At 45.8% G+C, this 20,678-nt stretch overlaps 1 long non-coding RNA gene across 1 annotated transcript in view; it reads right to left on the reverse strand.

Annotated features, from left to right (window-relative positions):
• Positions 1–7,428: 7,428 nt before the first annotated feature.
• The window catches only part of LOC142052340 (uncharacterized), a 73,892-nt gene continuing 60,642 nt past the window's right edge, over positions 7,429–20,678 (reverse strand). Inside the window, exon 8 of the long non-coding RNA XR_012658802.1 lies at positions 7,429–7,922. This is a non-coding gene — a long non-coding RNA (uncharacterized LOC142052340). The remainder of the gene's footprint in view (positions 7,923–20,678) is intronic.

Below are 20,678 nucleotides of genomic sequence, written 5' to 3' on the forward strand. Positions count from 1 at the left end.
GTCCTTTCCAACCAATTTTTTTCTAAGGTTCTGTGGTTCTATGATATAATTTGCTGTATCTAGGTGGAAGCTGAATTCTGGAGCTGCTAAAATCGGAGATTTGACCTTTAGGTCTGAGATCCTGTGAGATACCTCATCAATCCATTATCCTGCCAGGCTCTGGTTCCCTCTCCTCAAAGGGCCTGATGAAGCTGGGAATCCGTACAAAACAGGTTTGGCAGTACCATGTATCATAGGCACTATGGGCTTTTTTCCCTAAAAAGAGACAAATCTGGTCTGGATTAAAAAAAACAAGACCTTCTTTCTGAAGTCTGTTGAAAAGGCAACAGCAACCAACATCGTTCTGTAACTGATTAACCAGCCTCAAAGAGCCATTCAACTGATCCAGAGTACATATTAGCATTCAATAATACGGTCATTTATTGCACCTTGTGACCTACTGAAACATGAAGAAGGCTTTTTCCTTCCCTGTATTTCACTGAGTTTCCTTTCAACACAATAGTCATCTCCAGGCCCAGAAGTTTGTCCTCATGACCCTGGATTTTCCTGAGGAAATTCCCTACCTATCTTGTGGCTTTCATTTTGTACCTTTTCCAGAGAAGTAAATTTCTTAGTCCAGGTGGTAAGTCAGAGGTGGGAGGGAAGGGGCTTTCTTCTCCTTAATATAGATAAGAAAATCTTAGGTTTTGTAAACATTGAAGCTGAGACGCCCTGGGGAGGTGATGGTCAATTTTACATTAATATCAAGGCTGAGCCAAACTCTGCATTAACAGCTTTAAGGGTGTAGGTCCAAGCATCCCTTCCTTCTTGATTTGGTTCAGAGTAGGATATTAGAGGTTTTTTGTATGTGATCATGTTTCACGATTGGTTTGAGGCTGAAATGGTGCAATACCAGCTGGTAGTGGTGATGAACCAAACCCACACTGGGAACTCTGTTGACTAATCTAGAGATCACAACATGTAGCTGACTAAATCCCAGGCCTAACCCCAGGAGGAGGAGACCAAGTGATGTAACAAAATTCTGCTCAGCCATGTTTTCAGGTTGCATATCCATTCCCACAACCTTTAAAAGCATCTTTAAAGATCTTTTTTTCTCCTTGGCTTCTTGCACCAGCTGGGTGTGCTGAAATATAATGCCTTTAAATCTGCAGTCTGCAGGGGTCCAATTCTGTGATCTGGTAACAAGCAGAAGCCTGTCCTCTACCCTGAGCCTCTTAGTCTCAGCCCACAAGTGCTTCCAGTCCATTTCCCTGCCTCAGCACTTCTCCCAGAAGATAGGGGATGATGCTTATCTGACTGTCTAAAATAGTTTAGACAAGATCAGATGACTCATGCTATAGAAATGACCCATCCTCTCCATAAAGGGAGCCTTCTGTGATTACTCCTTTAAGAGACACCCATGATGTGGACATCTAAAGGCTGGTGAGATGAACCCTAGTCCAAAAAATACAGAGAGACTACTCCTAGGATCTAGGAGATAAGAATGGCCACATTTTTTCCCATCTTCACTTTCAACTAATTTGAGCTTCTTTTCTTTTTGCAAAGCAATAAAATAAATGTATAGCTGCTCCCTTGCTTGTCTCTGACTTAGAATAGGGCTCTGAAAGACATAGCAGGAAAGGATTTGGGCTGCCTTAAAGCATGGACCACATGATAAAGTATTTATTTGCCTGTTTATATCCTGTAATAAAATATACACAAACAAAATCTTCATTCTTTCCCTATTAAAACGCTCAATTTATGTGCGTAGATAGTTCACACAATCTCCAGTTTGGTTTGTTTAGATCATACACAGTGTCTGAATAATTTGCAAGCACTCGGAGATCTTCAGTGGCACGGACAAGTACTGGTGCCCCTGTTACTTCAGAGAGGGAACTGAGGCATGTTAGGACCCAACCACTTGCCAAGGTCACAGCCAGAGCAGGTTTTCAGGTTCAGAGAAGTAAACTGGGGAAGATCTTCAGAGGATTTGAACTTTGGAGGGCCAAAGTCTAGGGGCCATGTCCTGCTTTGCATGTTGCTTGTTCCCCCATCTGATATACCCTCCTTTTGTCCAGACAGAGTCCTTGGGTCAGGAGAAGTTTCTCCTTACAAATTAGCACCCAGCACAGGATAATGGCCTCTTTCTCTTGAGTAATAGTCATCTTCACAGCTCCCTTCCTAACCTAAATGCTATGTCTGAGGGGAAGAAAAGGTAGCCATAGGTTTCCTGCACTTTGGCAGTCATTGTGAACTGAGATGCCCCAGTGAATGATAGTGACGTGTAGGGTGAGCTAAACTCCGCCAGGCCAGAGTGGGTACTGAAAATGGGAATTGCCCATGAGTCTCCCAGGGCAGAATTTGCCTCAGAGTTAATATAGCTTGCAGACACCATCTTGATCTAGAAAAGCAGGCTGGAAATTTTACTGGCCATCCTTGTTGTGCTGGCCAGCTGGCAGATGGATCCATGCATCAGATTTGTCTGCGCCATGAAGAACTGTTGCAACACAGCTTCTCTTTTATTCCCCTAATGAGAGCTATCAGGGTATCCAGCTGAGACTGAGAGCAGAGCTTCACGTGAGGAAGGACTGGAATCAGCTTTCCAAGCTGAAAGGAGGATAAACCAATGTTTTGGTGAGAGACCATATTAAAAAGCAGGTCGAAGACAGTCAGTTTGTTCATAGTCAACCTACTCATCTTGCTCAGAGTGCTTTCCAGAGCACCTGACAGTAGATGATGAGTTTGTCCTCACAACTGCCTATGGGGGTGTCTAAGGCAAGGAGCCAAGGCACAGTGACTGTCTTCCTCAGGTCTGCCCTCACCCATATTTCCCCAGCTCAAACCTGACCCTTTCTTCCCCTTAAGTCAGCCATCTCTATACGCCTGCTGATTGCTGGGGGGACAGGACGCTGATTTGGGCAGTGCTGGTCCAGAATTACTAACTCCACCATTAAAATGATGATTCAAATCCCATGCACCCTCAAGAAATCTAGATGTTTACATTGATAAAAACCTTCTAAATCTTCAATGTTGACCATTTTCTTCATCATCATAGGAGCTTCAAACATACTTTCCTCCCAAAAAGTGAAAACTGAAAGGGCCTGGTAATTGCCTGACTCCAGGGAAATGGAAGAAGAGCAACAAACCTCATGGCTTTACTAAGGACAGCTGGGTGGTGTGTTTTCTTTTGTCTCTGATCAATGGTACCTAAAATGCCACATCCACTAGAGACGTGTAATTCTTGATGAAATCTGAAGGAGAACTGACCTGAAGGTTGAATGTGCTGACCTTTACTTAGTCTGTTTAACTGTGCTTTCTTCCTGAGTAAAAATAACTTTCTAATGATTTTCAGTGATGCACTTCTGCTTTCCATTTTCTTCTCATATAAAGGCTATTGTATGTTGACTTTAGTCACTAAATATACAAGAAAATGAATACTACCTTGATATATCCATACTGATGCATTACAGCATTTCCAAGCAAGTCTCTGGAGAAATTGGGAAGGGTTGCTCAAGCTTGTTTCAAAACCTTACTGAATATAGAAAGTACTCTTAGCTTCCAGTAAGACCAGAAAGCAAACAGCGTAGCCTGTATTTACATATGACCTTCCAGTGCTGTGTTTTTGATAAACTAGCTAGCTCGATGGAGCTAAGTGCTCAGAAAACCTCAAAATGATGAGCTCTGGTTGACTGGGAACTAAGGACCTCAGTCTTCCACCAAGACCATTCCTGGGGTAACTAACTTCTTTCCATGAATGCCTATGAAGTTCAATCTCAACTTTAGGAGCCACCTCAGTGAAAAACCAGGCTTAAAGTTACCCAAAAAGCTTCAGTCGGTACCTGGCTCCTTCACACTGCAGAATTGTGCAACTGATCTTTCCAATTATTTGAGCTGTTTGTGTCCTTGCTCTGCATTGATGTCCAGTGCAATGGGCTTCAGCTCTTAGACAATGAGTCATTTAAAACTATGTTAACATTAAAAGCCATAGTAGTGTTAATGTCTGCTGTTAAAACTTTGCCAAGCTATAAAAACAAGAATGACAAAAAATTCAGGTCTGACGTGGTTGTCTGAAATTTTCTCTAAGGCCACCACAACCCTGCCAGACATTGCCACTTCTGTGCTTTGCTCCTTGACTGCTGTTCATTCAACATGTCGTTGCAGGAGGGAGACGTTAGTGGACAGACTAACAGGAAAGCACAAGTAACCAGTGTGGTTACACCCGGGAGCAGAGCGCACACCTTTGCGATGGGACAACGCAGTTATGACAAAACACCATCACCAGGCTGAGAGGAGCAACCAAGAGCAGGGCGGCACTTTCTTTCTGAGCAGTATGGTGGCTTTGCCCAAGTGTGGCGGGGACCTGGGCTGAATTCAGCCTGTGAACTCCCAGTGTCACAAGGGAGCAATTTGCTTGCCTAAATATAGATGGCTTGTGCCATTTGAGATGTCCCAGAGTATCCAGGTCATCCATATGCACCTGGCAGACACCAGACCCAGATGGCACTAGGTTTACAGGTGACCTGTGCCTATCTGGAGCTGTACCAAGAGGCCAAGTGTGACAACTTGTGACATCAAAAATGCCATCGTCTTTTATGTCAGGCAACTGAATCACACTTTAATGGCTGGTCGTCTGTATCACACCTAACCACTGCAAACTATCAACGTCATCTCCATTGACTGTTGTAGCTGCTGAGACAACTTGCTCACATGGAGCAACCCACATGCAGAGACCTAAATTCAAGTGTTTAATTTGGTCATTGCATTGCAATCATGTAGTTATTTCTCAGTCTGCAAAGGGGGTGACTGTACCCAGGGAAGTGTGAGGCTCGTCATTAATATTTTTCATGGGAATCTCTGCTAAGAAGAGTCAAATCCTCTGGTCCAAAGTAGACCTTGCTGGTCTCATTACAGGAAACATTTTCACATGCCTGTGCTAGGAAGCATCTCATTTGGTTTATCTCCCTTGTAAGTGTCTACATCTAAGCTTGTCAGCCTGGGTGGTTTTTTTTTCAATTCAGATCTATCTAAACAGTCTGGGCAGTAGAGACTAGCACGTAATTCATCCTAGAGTTGGCATCTAAAACCAAGCAGATGAATCATTCTTAAAAGTGCCTGTTTCTGTCCACTGACTGAAAGAGGAATCTGTGACAATGAGTTCAGAGACAGTCATTCACGCTGGAGCCATCTAAAGCTGGATGCCATCTCTGATTTCTGAACCATCCCCACTCTCAAGCATGCAAATGAATAAGACGGGGTTGCAAGCACAGCTTAAGAGGGATCTTCTCTACATTCACGCTGACAGGCACTGAAGCCCAGAAGACTACCGTGGGTGGGAGCGAGCCCATCTGAACAGCTTGCTGCCACCTGGAAGCCAGGCTGAGAACAAGAACCAGATGGTAAGATGTGAGACCTTGACTAATAAGAATATGAATGCCTACTCTGTACAGCAGTCCTCTCATCAGCAGATCTCAGTGTGCCTTATGTGGCCATCAGTGTCTGAGAAGTTACCTGTGATCAATTCACAGCCGAACAAGTCTCTGGAGTCCCAAGTCCAAATTGGCGGCACATGTGTCTCCTGAGTATCCCAGAGTGCAATCAGCCTTCAAATGCATAATTTTGGAGTCAGATCTGGAAGTTGTCCGGATGCAAATTGAAAATCAGGTCTGGGATCAGACTGGGACATGACTGTTCACACAGGGATAGCCTGAAGCACAAGAGAGACACCAGGGGCTGCTTCATGTAGGGTTTCTCTCCCATGCCAAACTCCTGGACTTCGCCCTGCCTTCAGTGGCAGGACCTGTCCTGCCATTTCTCTGCCTGCTCTCCACCCTCCTTTCACTGCAATGCTGCCTGCAACGTTCATTGCATGACTGGGGACTCAGGTTGGAGAGATGACATTTCTTCTTGGGGAACAGGCTCTCCTTGGGTTGGTCTGCTGTTTCTGAACTTCACCTTCTCACAGCAAGAGACATATAATTTTAGCACATCAGATGAAAAGACTCATTTAAAAACATTATGACCTGGGGGCCTCCACATATCCAAAGCAGCTCCAGAGCAGCTCTAGCCCAGCCTACCTTGTCACACGTGTTTCCCCTGTAGCCCAGCGTTTCAGACACGTTTCCAACAAGCACACATCCGTGACTGCAACAGCAGATCTACAGCGCTCTGCACAATTGCTGCAGCTGCACAGGCTGCCATGGCCAAGCACGCGTGCAAAGGTCCTGTTGCACACCCAGCGTGCAGCCGTGGAAGGCGCCCAGCAGCTCAGCTACGCAGCCAAGTGAGCCGTCCAAGCCTGCTGAAAACCTGGCACGGTGGATGCAATACGGCAAAATGCTTTTCTTCGTCTGCTCCCTCATGCTTATCGATTGGAATATTAATAAAAACTTGTTCAAAGCTCCCTCGGCTTCCGAGATTACTTGGGAATACTCCAATGCTCCAGCCCCAGCCATGCTTGTAATGAGGGGACTGGGGGATCAAAAGCATTTTAAAATGGTCTTGCTAATCAGTCATCAACAATTGGGTAAATTAAGCCCTGCAGTCTTTCCTTTTGCGAGCGAGGGATCTGCCGGACGTGTCTTTAATGAGCAGATTCCTATCCCTTTAATATTCCTTAATACCTTTCTAGAGGAAATGAACTACAGGGAGACTTTGTTGGTGGAATGAGAGGAATGCAGATAACTGCTGGCCTCTGCTTTCTCACACGTAGGGCTGAGAAACCCCGGCCGGACAAGGGATGCTGGGTTTCACGGCAGGGCAATTTCCTTCCAAAGATCCTGATAACACTCCTGATAACTCCTTTCACCAGTGCCATTGCCAAAAGCAGGCATTTGTTTTCCTCCTTATTGCCAGACTAAGCCCTGTCCTTATACATCTCCTCTGAGGATCATGTCCATCTGTGCCTCTAAAGATCACGTCCATCTGTGGCGAAGGCTTGTTTTCTAAAGCCCATCAGGAAGATGTGCATGCTGCTCCCAAGGTAATGGCCCCAGAAGCAGATTCCTGTTAATTATTAACATGCAAGAGGCAATGCAGATATCGCAGGAAGGCAAAGAAGCTTTACTGGGACCGCGAAAGCTTTGTTACCTTCTTCCATAGTATGAGGCATGGCTCATTTTCTAGGTCCCTCTGTGATGCCTTTAATAAATCCCCTGAGGACTTGGGACATGCCCTCTGTGTGTCTTCCTCTCTTCCTGTGGCACATTGTACTCATGGTCTTTTATTGTAGCTCTTAAGTGTGTTAGAAGGTCTTAGGAAGAGTTTTGTGGCCCGTAGTAAGACTTGGCTATGGCATAACAGGTTCTGCAGACCTTTTGTGCCCAAAGACATCTCTCACACCATTGTCTCCCACCCTAGAAATCAAGACACCAGCACTTCTTGGCAGGTTTCAGAATATGAGGAACTTCTAAGCATGGAAATCGTACCAGTTTACAGGTGGTACCCATCTACAAATGGGCAGGGCTTACGAGGAGACATACACGGCAGCTCTGCTGAATTCAGGTGGCTGAAGAAGTGAATCATTTGGATGCTTTGGGCACTCACTAGAAGATCTGCAAATCACATGATGGAAAACTATGTTGTTCCTACGTATTAGGCTTACACTGGTCTAAACACAGTGAAAAGAGAATCAGACCCAGCGATACGTTATGGAGATGCTGTCCAGCCGGATGGTGCACAGAGTAGGCAGAGGATTTCAGGGAGGTTTAATTTCTCCAAAGGGAGCCCAGCTTGACAGTGTTTTACCTCTTAAGTGCAATTGCACAGCAATTAGCACATCCAGCATTTAGCACCCTGCTTTCCCCTTGGGAGCGGGGGCGGGAAGGAGGAGCAAATCCAAGTTGAAATGAAGAGTCCAGGCACCGCCAGGATCACAACTGCACGGGGACCCACTCTGCTCGCCTTTCCTGAAGCCCCCGTGGCACATGTTCCTCTGGCACAGACACCTAAAATAAAAGGGAATTTATGAGAATTTGTCCACAGGCAGCAAAAGCTGCTATCGATTACTGCAAGGCTCTTAAATGAGAGTAATTCACAACCCTCTTCAGTTTTGAAGGCAAGCTCTAATTTAATATCATTATGTCTTCATGCCCCCACACATTCCACTGTCTCATTCACTGAGCTTTTATTGGGCTCTGGATAATTTATGGCTAGATATGCTGCCTTTTATCTGACCTATTTTTAGCTATTCTTGCTTTTTACATATTTTTTTTCCTGCCATCACAACTGGCAATTAAAGTAAAAAGGTTTAAAAAAAAATACGGTAAAGTTCCACCCAGCTTTAACCTTTATTTCTTCTCTTTTATATGCTGGTGGATGCATTTGCTATTGCCACAGCAGTCTGGGGACAGGAGTTTATGATAGAAGCACTTCCCCCAGATTTTATTCCTTTCCTTTTATCTTCATTTCAACAAAGTCCAAAGCATATGACTTTGCCCCAAAACCTCCACCAATGACACTGCTTGGGTTGCACAGCTGCTGAGTACTCCCAGCTCGCTCCAGTTTCCCTCTGTAACTGAGGTCCAGAAACTTTCGGGGCGATTTTCTACAAGGATTCAAGTGTCCTCAGTCCTCAACAGCTTCAAAGGGCGCTGTTGATGGGCACCCCTCCAGTGTAGACCCCAAAGTTTTCAAAGCTCTTTAGTGTAGAGGGAAAAACAGCTTTTACCTGGAGAATATATGGTTTTTAATAAAGCATTTTTGTTTTCTAATAATGTAAATAATATTTTAATAATTTAATTCGATAAAAATAAAGTTAATAATTGAGTATATCCCATACATATTTTTGTTTATAACTGAAGTGTTATTATTTAAGTTTCAGATATTTTAATATTTCCAACATTTGCATTATTTAACTGGGACAAATGAAAAAATTAAAGAAAGGTTTCAGGCCGGGAAGCCTGAAGAATTCCTTGTGCCCCTGAAACTTTGCTGACTTCTTCCAGTAATAACAGTTGATCTGCCTTTTTTAAAAAAAAAAAAAATTAAACCACCCTAGGTAACTAGCTTTCATGCTGTTTGAGTTAGAAGTAAAGCCACATAATGGTGTAAATCAGTCCCACTGACTTCAAAGCTATTATTTCCTAAAGCTGTTCCTCCAAACAGTTTGGTCGATGAAATCTCTCCCAGGGGAAAGGTTTGGCCCTTCGCTCCTGGACCGTAAGGCTCGGGCTCTGCATCTCCGTGAGATGACCTCTGCTCTCCAGGGAACAAGCCAGGCTTTTCTTGGGCTGGGATGCCCAGCCGGCAGCTAGCAAGGCTGGTAAATGGAGAGGAGCACCCTGGCATTGCTGTGGCACTGGGGGAACGGGCTCCACTGCTGCCCTGGAGAGCCCAAGAGGATCACCCAAGGGTGGACACACAGAGGAGACAAGTTCAGCATCAGCCAATGGTACCATCTAACCGTCGCACTGAGAGACTTGCACACTATGGCTGGAGATGGATGTGGTTTGGAAACAAAATTTACCATAGGACAGGGAGGTTTTGCTGGGATCCAAGCCATCTGCAAGCACTGGGCAATTTTAGCAGAACTTATTAATGAGAAACTTTCCAGTGTCTTGCCTTGATGCAGCTCTAGGCACTCAAAAACATTCTGTTCGGTTCAGGAATTTTAGATGGGTTCCTCACTGCTCCCTTCTTCAGCATTTCTTTCACTCCCCACCTCTGAAAACTGAGGCAAAAACCCCAGATTCTGGAACGTCTCACTTCAGGCCTCCCACATTAAGTTGCAAAAAGTTCTGCTCTTCTAATGTTTTCCTGCTATTTTTAAGAGGAATGTCATTATGTTGATATTTCCTCCATACAACAATTCAAGTTTCTTGACATATTTTTAGTCATATTTCGTTCACAACTATTAGATCACTGTCAGGTTTTTTCCCCTCTGCATTTCTGGTAAATATAAAATTACCTTGTTCTATTTATAAATGCATACACACCACGGTGTAACACCATAAATATTACTTTTAATTAACTGTGATAGTGATATAAATATCACAGATGAATAGAAGAGCATTAATGAGATATACTTAACATATACAACTTCCAAAGTGTCAAAACCCATCGTTTGACTATCCCCAAAGTTTCCGTGAGCCGTGGCTTGAGCCTGCCAGAGGTGGCCGCCCTGCGCCATGGCTCGATCCCCCCAGACGTGCCAAGTGCCCGCAGGGATTCCTCGTTCATCCCAGCCCTGCGGAGGAAGGCGGCGGACGCTGCATCGGAGTTTTGTATTAGAGCCGCGCAGATTCACCAGCTGCATTCCCACACGTAACGATCACAACAGTGCCACTAACGAGAAACAACAATCACGAGGCAGATTTCCCCTCTCCTCAGCCAACATGAAAAATCATAAGACTGGATTTGGAAAAAAACCACAGGATTTTAAAAACCATGCGTGTTAGTTGTTTTCACAGATGAGTTTTGTTCAAGCAGCTTTCTCCAGTCACGAGGGAGACAAACTTTTTTTTTTTTTTTAATTTAAGAAGAAAAAAAGTATTTTATACTACTGAATAATCACTGGGCTCCAGGAGCTGAAGCTTTTGAGTAGACACTACAAGAGGGCATGGGTAGAAGGTAAGCTACGTAGGAGATACCATGTGATTAAGCAACACTGCAGGCCTCTAATCACTCTACACACAGAAGGTAATAACAAAAAAAAAAGAATTTTAACATGAACACTCTAATCCCACAACAATAAATCATGAAGAGGAAAATATGTGGCAACAGTTTACTCTTGCGTCTTCGTGCTTATTGTGTTTGCCTGGTTGTGAGACACCCTACGCAGGCTCTTGTATCAGGCCTGCGTGCTCAACCCTCAGGCAAAACCTTGCCTAGCTGGAATACACAGCAAAAACACCATAAATAAATTATGGGCTTTTTAAAAAAATACAACCTGAAACCATCTGATACCATCTGATTAGAACAGCCAATGCTGTATTTAAAGGAAAAGTAAAAAAAAACGCGTTTTGTCGCTGGTGGTAAGGGGGAGTTGCTTTGAGGTCTTGTTGGGAGAGGGAAGCTCCCCAGCAGCGGCGGCGATCGCTGCAGTCTGCAGAAAACTCATAGGTATATAAAAGGGAGTGAAAAAGTGGTGTTCACCTCGGGTCGTCAGAAGGGCTCTTTTAGGTTATATGGTGCTTGCCCGCTGGGTTATACGAGCTCTTTAAGGATATATGGTGCTTGCCCACTAGGTTATATGGGCTTTTTAAGCATATATGGTGCTTGCCCACTAGGTTATATGGAGGTGCAGAGGTGAGCAGAGCTGTTGCACTCCAGCATCGCCCAGAGATGGCGGTACCCCGAACAGTGAAATTACAGGTGTGGGTGGTACACCAGGTCCATGCACCACATTTTTGGGTGCTCCAGTGGGCAGGGCAGGCTGGTGGCAGGTGCTGGGGTGGGGAAAACGGAGCGGTTTGGGTTCGTGCCGCATGCAAGAGGGAGGCTCGCCCCCCCGCCACGCGCAGCCGGGCTGGGAGACCTGTGAGCAGCGTTTTTCCTGGAAATCAGACCAGGTCAGACAACATCAGGGGAGGAGGAAGGTTAGGCTGTGCTCACCACCGTGATAACTGCGTGCATGCTCAGCAGGGAGAGGATGTCTCCCCATTTGCGCCCTGTGCCAGCATCTCTCAGTGGGGTTCAATGCAGCCCATAAATTAACTGGATATTTTATCACTTTTTAATTAACAATGCATTTTTATACAATGTACTTGGATACCTATGAAGCAGTATAAATAATAAATGCAAACAGCAGCAATATATCAGTGCAGCAGGGTTACCTGGATCAGTATTGATCCCTTTTTATAACTACATATTCTTACAGGCAAAAGATAATATATTTCTTACTCACAGAGTGGTTAATTACTGCTTAAAATAAATCGATACTAACTGGCCAAGCAATATAACCCATTAGTTCTGTTTAAAATTAGTCAATGTGATTTTCTCAGACCTGATTATGGGGGGTTATTTACATTTCTAGGTGTTAGTAATTTGCATCAAAGAAATCTTTGGCACTGATAAGAAGCACTTCATTAACTAATTAAGCTTATAAAGCAGCTGAGTGGCTGGTGTAGTTCATTGAAAGTTCAGACTTAAGCTGACCAGAAATGCAATTCTTTTAAAATTTGTAGTGAATCAATCAATTAATAGGGAAAAAAAGCTTGCTGAAGACAGCATTTGTTTCAGCTGGGAACTAAGGGGCGCTTTTTTGACTTTAAGAGATTTTAAACACTTGTAAAAGATAAAATTGAGGCAATGTTAAAAACAAGAAACTATTTGTAAGTGAATTATTTTTTCTTGATTTTATAATCCTGAAATGAAAACCTCAGACTTTATTAAACATAATTCCTACAGGCTCTGGTTTTTTTATTATTTTTGGGCAATTCAACAAAAGCTGACGCAAATCTGCACAGCATTTCTGGATAGATGAATTCCCTTTTTTTTTTTCCCTAAAAAAGAGGTTTAGCTAAAAAAACTAGCACTGCAATTTAGATCTGTTTGAATAAGAGAGAGAACCTCGTGTTCCTTCCTTCTAAAGTCTCTCCGTGCTTTGTGCTGAGCATATTAGGACATTGCTGTCCTACAGGAAAAATCCCAAACTGAGCTCAGGGCCTTACCGAGCCCCTTCGCAAAGGAAGACTTTCTTCAAAGCACCTGTAAAGCTCAGAAAAAGGGTTGAATTGAGGGGGAGGAGAGGACGAGACCCGTCTCACTGCAGAGCAGCGGCAGAGCCACGTGCTCCTGACACACGAGGTGCACCTCCCCTAACGTCAGATACCCGCAAGATGCCGTGTGTCTCAAACTTGTTCACCCCAGGCTCCCTTTATGATCAGCGAAACAAAAGAGACACCTTTAGGATGAGGTTTTTCTGCCCTGAATTGGGTGATAGATTTAGGAGGAGAAAAAACTCACCCTGGGCTTGTTGGCTGTGGAGGCAGCCCAGTTTTGGTGGACACACCGGCACTTGGCTGGGTGACCCCCACTCATAGCACTAATATCTTTGGCCCTGTCCAAGTTTGCTCCTGAATAGAAACGCCTGTGCTCAGCTTTATCGGCGTGACTACTCCCACTGAGCTCAGTGGGGATCGCATCTGGAAATCACTCATTCAACCTGAGCTCTCCGTGGGAGTGAGATATGGTGCTCACCACCTTCAGTGCCACCGCTTCTGCAGGTCAGGAGGTGCAGGTGGGCAGCACCCTGCTTGATCTTGTTGAGTTTCCTGGAAATTTATGCTACTGCAGTGTAAGAGCCCATTTCTGCTGTCCCTTGAGGTGCAAGGAATGACTCCATAGAGAAACCACAAGCCAGGCCCTGGTCTTCCAGAAAAATTTGATTATTTCACCCCAGGCAACATACAGAGCCCTGGGTAGGAGGAAAGGGATGGCAGTTCAACATCTCATGTTAGCACCAGGGAAGAGTTTGGGGATGGAAGAGGAAACCCATAGCCAAACTGCAGGTGAGGTTATGGTGTCTGGTCTGCTCTTCTCCGTGTTTGGGACCAGAAGTGGCAGATGTTGCTGCCGTTTGCAGCCCATCTCTTCTTCTCGCTCAAGCCTTTTATCTGGGAACACCTTCAACAGCTCATAACCTCTGGATGAGTTACAATCTATCAGATAGAAAAGCACCCAGACATGATTTAAAGGCCTTGCGCACAGGTCGTAAGGAAGCACTTTCACTGGTTAATCACTCATGCTGTTAAGAATTGTGCCTTATTTCTGCTTCCAATTTTTCTGGCACTATATCTCTCCCTCTGGTCACTGCCCCAGCAAGGCTACAGAGCTCCCTGTTCTCAAAAATCTGTTCCTTACACAGATACTGGCAGATATTAAATATTAAGATATTAAATAACTTCTAATATCCTGTTGGATAAGCCAAGTGGGCCAAACAACTTAATTCTTCGCTCCTATGATGGAGCAGATGGCTGCTCACAGTCTCAGCGACTTGGTTTTGGTCCTCTCCCATGGTCTAGAGGCACATTTAGCACCCTTACAGGCTGCCAAATGGCTGAAGCCCTCGGGCCTTCTATGTCAATGAAAATCTTGAACCCCAGGTAGGATGAAGGACATATGCCTCGGTTTTCACAGCCAACCAGAAACTTTTCATTTATAAGATTAGCAAAAGAAGATCCCAGGTTAGGAGCCATTTTCCAGCTTGTCCTTCTTAACTGGAAGATCCCAAGTACAGCAACCTTTGAGACCCACCATGACTTATGTTCTTCAGGTTTCACCACGCAACCTCAGGACTAGACCATCCAGAAACATCTTCTGTGGCACCATGACAACCTGTTGATCCAGCACTGCCTTGGTGGTGTGTCCTAGGAACCCCCGAAATGTGAGACAGCCCTTTCCATGGGGGTGTGAAAGTGAAATGCAAGATGGTGGTTTGCAACCACAGAGCTCTTGATGTGGTGTGAAAGCAAGAACTGACTTGTAAGAGCAGGCATGAAGTGAAACAGGTTGAAAACCCTGGCTTATCTTAACTCACCATGGAGGCAGCCGTGTTTCTGTGCTGCACCACACCAAACTCTGTAGCAGATGGTTGAGAAGGCGCTGTCTGGCTGCCCTTGGTTTGAGCAACCTCCCAAAGTGCTTTCTGCTGTAATTCCCTGAATGGCTGCATAATCAGCACTGCCCTAGCAGGTGGTGCACTGGTAAACAGAGCACTTGGACATTGCCTAGTGATGCCCTGACTCATGCTCCAGAGCCCTGCTTTTTGTTCAAATACCTTGTTTTGCTCAAATTTCTAAAGAGAAAAGAAATACTTCAGCTTCTGTTTTGCAATAGCAGCTGAAGAGACACTCAGACCCTCCAGTCCACGGTTGCTTCTCTGGGTTTTGTGCCCCTGCACAGTCCCTGGTAGTGTCTAGACAAGAAATTGCAGTGGTCTTGTAAATTAATTCTTGAAGTATGTGAGATAACGAGTGTCTTTGTGAACACAAATCCCAGACGTTCCTCAAACATTTGTTCCAGGGCACAAAGGTTGTGCTGCTTGGGCAGAGGAAACGCAAGTGGCCGTGTCTCTGTGTGCATTGCACTAGTTGGAAACTATATCACCTTGTCCTTTAAGAGCACCTGAGGTTGATGTAGGAGCCCAGGTAGGAGGGAATCTCCCCTCTGCACGGCAGGGGAGAAACCAAGCACCAGGGAAATGGATAGGATCAAAGCAGTGGTGAGGGTCCCCCGAGCACCCTCTCCTGTAGAGATGGTGCTACGGGGCTGACCCCACACACTGGAGCAAAACAGCCTGGCTGCATTTGAGAAGCAGCATCTCTGACCTGGCCAAAGAGGAACAAATGAATGAATAAGAGACTAGCCCAATCTGCATAGTCCTGGGACAAGCTCACATCCAAGGCTCATCTCTTCCCAGACTGGGGTGCAGACTGAGATACAGGGTTCTGGTCTGAGCTGCTCTCAAGCAGAGACGTCAGGCATTCTGGCTAAAGGCTTTCATTTTTTACTGCAATGCCACCGCCTGCCAAATCAGCTGAGCTGGGAAAACAATCTATAATTGACTACAGAGGCATGAGGTTATAATGATTTACCCTTTTTCTGAAGCATGCACATAACCTCTGCCAATTAGCCAAAAGTTAGAAAGGTTTTTAATGACAGTATGTCCAGAGGGAGGAGGCACTTGGGTGGGGCAGGGGGGAGCTGTGACTGCAAATTACCATAGTCCAAGTTGTGTGACGTAGGAGCTTGAGGTCTAGTGGTGCAAAGAGGAGAAACTACAGTGAATAGACTTGCTCACAGCTGAGCACGTAGCACATGGCTTCTGTTAGAAATTTAGAAATGGGAGGCAGCCTGGCACAGACTGGAGCTGGTAAGTGGGGTTTTGCTGCTGGCTTGTAGGCGTGGCGCTGCACCCCTCTTTCCTTACCATCACACAGCACCTACGCAGGACGCTGTAGTTCATGGCAAGCAGAAGTAGAGATAGTGGTGGGCATCTGTTTTCTCCCACGGGAAAGCATGGGGCTGGTGGCTGAGACTTGGGCCAGTGTCATGGTGAGTTCTGAGTTGGGACGAGACCAGCTGGCCCCAGGGAGCAGCTCCATCTCGGCAGCAGCCAAATGGAGCTTCTGCAGGGGACGAGTGAATAACTCTTCTCCACATAACCCAAAGAGGGAAGTAGCCTGGTGTGAGTATTCCCATGCTGAACACAGACACAGGCCTGAGGAAATAGGTTGCAAGTGCTAACCCACATGAAGTTTCCTGGGACCCAGGGAGGAGACAAAAGTCCTGCTCCTCCTCCCATCCCTCCCGCTTCCCTCCCCCTCACTCCCAGTTCTGCTGTCCTATCTATTTCCTTGTGGCTGCTGAACCCCACTGTGAGCGGCTTCAGATAAAAAACTAACTTTGCCAGGAAAAAACACAGGAATAGTTTTCTTCCAACGCCATGAGCTGAACTGGCTCAGCCAAACCTCAAAGAGTGGCAGTGCCATGAAGGAAGGAGCTGAGCTTCTCTGTGTGAACAGTGGCAGATGATCAGGTGCTCACAAAGCCCATGGAGATTCGCTGTTGGCATGATTTGGAAGGAAGAAGCCAGGTGTATGCCAGAGAGTACATGGGTTCATCTTATTGGAGTCTGGCTTGTGCTTCTTCCTTGGATGCTGTTCCTAAGAAGGCTGCAAAAAAGCACTTGGGGACCTTTGTTATAAAGGTCTGAACAGATCCCTGAGTCACTTCGCGTAGTAAGTGTGAGGGAGACCCTGTCTACTCCTCCAATGCCTCTCAGATCCCACTACGCTGAACAGCAATTTAAATCAATGGTCTTAGCTGGGTATTGATTTGGCCCACTGGGTGTAAATGTGACCTTGACCCTGATGGGTCATCGTTGTTAGGATTAATCCTAATGCATTACCCACAACTTCATCAACACAGAGGAGAGATTCAGAGGGCGGACCTTGGGGGCCTGGGTTCTCTACTTTTCAGATCCAGCTGTACTGAAAACATAAATCAGAGCTTTGCATTTTAGATGTTCATAGGCTGCATCTCTATATATGTCCTAGGTAAAATATAAAACAAATATTGCAATGTATTCAAACTGGGGTCCATAAAAAGGGAGTGATTCCAGCTTCTGGCTCTTCCTGACCACCACATTTAAAAAGCCACAGAATAAGGATAGTTTAAATACAAGTGCATGATCCTGACAGCGTGCAAATTTGTGAGAGGAGTTTTGTGTGTTTGCTGAATGCACCATACTCCCCACTTGGCCGCAGCAGTCATTGCTGCCTCTGGCAGAGCCAATGCAGTCTTACAGAGTGGATGACGCACTATGCAGATGAGGAAGAAGAAAACATCTGATGCCTTGTTCTGCTCATGAAGTCAGTCCAAGCTTAAAAAAAAATAAACCAAGACAGCTACTCAGCTTAAGATAGGGAGCCCCCTCTCAACTCTCTCGGCTCTGCATGTTTTTTACTCCACCTCTCGTGTTTACTATCATGTTGGGCACAAACATATTTGTTGCTAGGTGGAGTCCCAGGCAAGATTAGCTATCTAGAGAGCCAGAGCAGAGCAGGCTTGATGAAGAGATTGTTTCAACTAGAAATTTAGGGCTGATGGGTGTGAGGACTCAGCACCAGATCCATGTGGAGGAGTCAGGCTCTGAACAGCAACACCAAAATTGCAGTGTCAGTGAAGCCTGCAGCCCGTGTCCCTGCAGTTCCCATGCAACCCACGGTGATTCTTGGTCCCCTGATGCTGAGACTTGCAGGAGTCAAGTAGGTTTATCGAATGCTCCTTACTGGAGCCACAAGGGAACAACCACTGAACAGCCTTGGGGAACTTTCCAAAGGCCACATCTACAGGGCACAGCACAGAAATGTCTAGTCTGTGTTGAACGGCCTTGCTCTGTGAGAGGCATCAGCAGCAGTGGAGCAAACTGCCTTGCCGCAGCTGGTGTCCCTTGGGTGTCCATGCATTGAGCTAATTCCTCTCTGTTGGTACTGCCCTCCAGGCTTGCTCAGGGATCTTTGCATGGCGTGATGCTGTCAGTCCCGCCATGTGTCAGGCACATCTGGCTGCTCAGGCAGCCTGCCAGGGAATTAGGACTGCACAGCACTAGCTTTCATATGAGCACACGGGGGTTTGAAAGCCCTGTTTCACACAAGCCTGTACGTGGTCTCTTCGACCACTGGGCAAATGCTGTAGGGGTGATGCTCTGTGTGATGATGGCCAGATCCTATCCGTGCTGCTGTGGGAAGGATTGAGGACTCAGCTGGACAGAAATAATTCCCTTGACAGTAGGTTCAGGGGAAAAGCACACTGAAGGGAAAGTAGGTAGCATGTAGTGTCATCATCATCTCACGAAAGGAAATTTATATCATGCCCCAGTGGGGAGCTAATGCCATTCTGGAACACATTTGCACAAGTCTGCACGGGCTTCCGGCTACATACAGAGCAATCTGGGCTCACAGGGATTGTACATCTGCTCTGCCACGGCAGCTTGGTCTTAGTTTTTACAGGTGCCCGGCCGAATGGGGTAAGACAGTCCTCGCCTGGTATCGTGCTCCTCAGCTACAGAAACCTCTGGATTTCAAAGGCTACAGAAATTCCAGTCTCTGTTCCAACTGTGTTTGTTTTCTTTGGGTTCCTCTCCCTAACTAATTAGCTGTTGTGTTTATTGGAAATAGGAGACACATTCCTGACGAACGTGGAAGCGCTGTGTTTAATGGAGCCCTTCAAGGCGGTTAGAGTGGGAGCATTTCTTGAACAAACAAGTCTCACACTGCACCATAATCTTCAAACTGAAATGAACCGCTGGCTCTTGATAGCGGTGGGGATTGTGACATGTGTAATTTGCATAAGACCTTCACTAAATAATTGTTAGGAGGCCAATGAATATAAAAGAGGCTTGGCTCTTATCAGGTTTGATCTCAGAAGCGCTCACAGGAAAAAATTGTTAAGCATCTATATGAGCAAAACTCTTTGTCTTCTTCAGTTCAATTGCTACTTTCATTTGTCTTTAATAATATGGTATTTGCTCACTCTTAGACAGCCGTTTGCAAGGCTGTTCAGATCCAAAGCTAATTTGCTCAGACACTTGGCTCTCCCAAAGTGATCACTAAAACTCCTGGTACACAGTGTACTTTTCTTGAATGTTAAAGCATTTAAAGCTTTATGGTTTTTTCTTGACCATGCCTTGAGTAAGTATTTACACCAAATCAGAGGCAGCATAAAAATAAGCTAATGTTTCGACTGGGGAATGTTTTACACCTCGTTACGCAGGTGGAAATGGCACACGGGTAGAGCAGGGCCGGGCTATTTCCAGTAGGTCATTTTCTTGTTCCGGTCAGCCCTTAATTTAGGCCAGCCCTGCCCCACGGAGGTATGTGCAACCACACCACTGGCTTTTGCCTATTTCTGGGGGCTGCTTCTGAGTTTGCATCATGCAAAGCCTGGAGCTATTTTCGATACAGTTTTGACCACAAAGGCAAGGGCTTTCCATGCACGGCCTCTTACAGGGGCACCAGCTTGGGAATCCCACCAGAGAAAGATATCACAGGTGGGTCAAAGGTCTGTCTGACCTGAGAGCGCCCACAGTCGCCGGATATTTGCTGGCTCTCAGCACACAAAGGAGAAAACCAGCCAGCGTCATGTCCCACCACATTTGACTCCCTGGGCACCAGTGCTTCAATCATCAGGGGATGGTCTGCAGCTGCAGATTAGACCTTGGTGGTCTTTTGCTCGAGGACACGAGGCTGCTTTTCAGTGGTAAATCTGTGTTTGGGGCTACGTAACAGCATGCCTCTTTCTTCCTGCCTTGCTGTGAATGATGAGAAAGCCTCAACCCAGGAGGGATGGTTGCGTTTTCTCCTTCAAGCTCCAGGATACGGCAGACCACATCTGTTTGAGGCCCAGCACCCGGGAACTGATGGCAGCATCAGAAAATGATCTGCTTGGATCTGAGGAGATGGAGCGTGGTCCCCTCCCCGGAGCAGTTTATTACCTTCACAGCTAGGGGGAAAACACAAATCCTTTTTCCTGGCTGGAATTTGTCTGGCTTTGCCCTCCAGCACCGCTTCTTGCTATGCCTTGCTCTGATAGATTAAAAGCCCCTTTAGTACCTGGTATTATTTTCTTTTTTTTCCAAGAGAAAGTACTTATGTGCTATAATGTCCTCTCAATCTTCTTTTCGATAAGCTAAACAGCTCAAGCTCTGTAAGTCTCTTGTAAGCCATTTCTTCCAGCCCTCGTATCATTTTTGTGGCTGTTTTTGGCACTTTCCTCAATTTTTCAACTTCCTTCTGAAAACGTGGGCATCAGAACAGTACTCCGTGTTCCAGCATTGGGCTCGTCAGCTCAGACGCTGTCTAATCAGCAGGACCATTTCCAGTGTCAGTGTCTTGGAGGAGGGAGAGGGGGAGGGAGGAGGAATCCCTGGCAGCAAGCTGCGTTTTGTCGAGGGCCCTCTGCTTTGGGATTCGTACTCTTTTCCCACTAAAAAACCAGCCTCTGTCAGAGCACATCTGTTTTCACAAGCTGTCTCCCAGAAGCGCAAGAAGACCTCATTTTGTACCCTCAAAGACTCCTGTTTGGGCTGCCCTAGGCTTCAGCTGGTTTTATGTTTGCTTCTGCATCATGCAAATATGCATACAAAAGGCTTGATGGTCACGTTTCATGAGCCTTAAAAATCAATGGTCTGGTCTAATCCAGCTCTCCTCTCCCTCCTAGCTTTGTAGGAGGTAAGCCTGAACAATCATGAGTCTCAG

Source organism: Phalacrocorax aristotelis, chromosome 2 (assembly GCF_949628215.1).
Source record: "Phalacrocorax aristotelis chromosome 2, bGulAri2.1, whole genome shotgun sequence".
Lineage (NCBI taxonomy): Eukaryota > Metazoa > Chordata > Aves > Suliformes > Phalacrocoracidae > Phalacrocorax > Phalacrocorax aristotelis.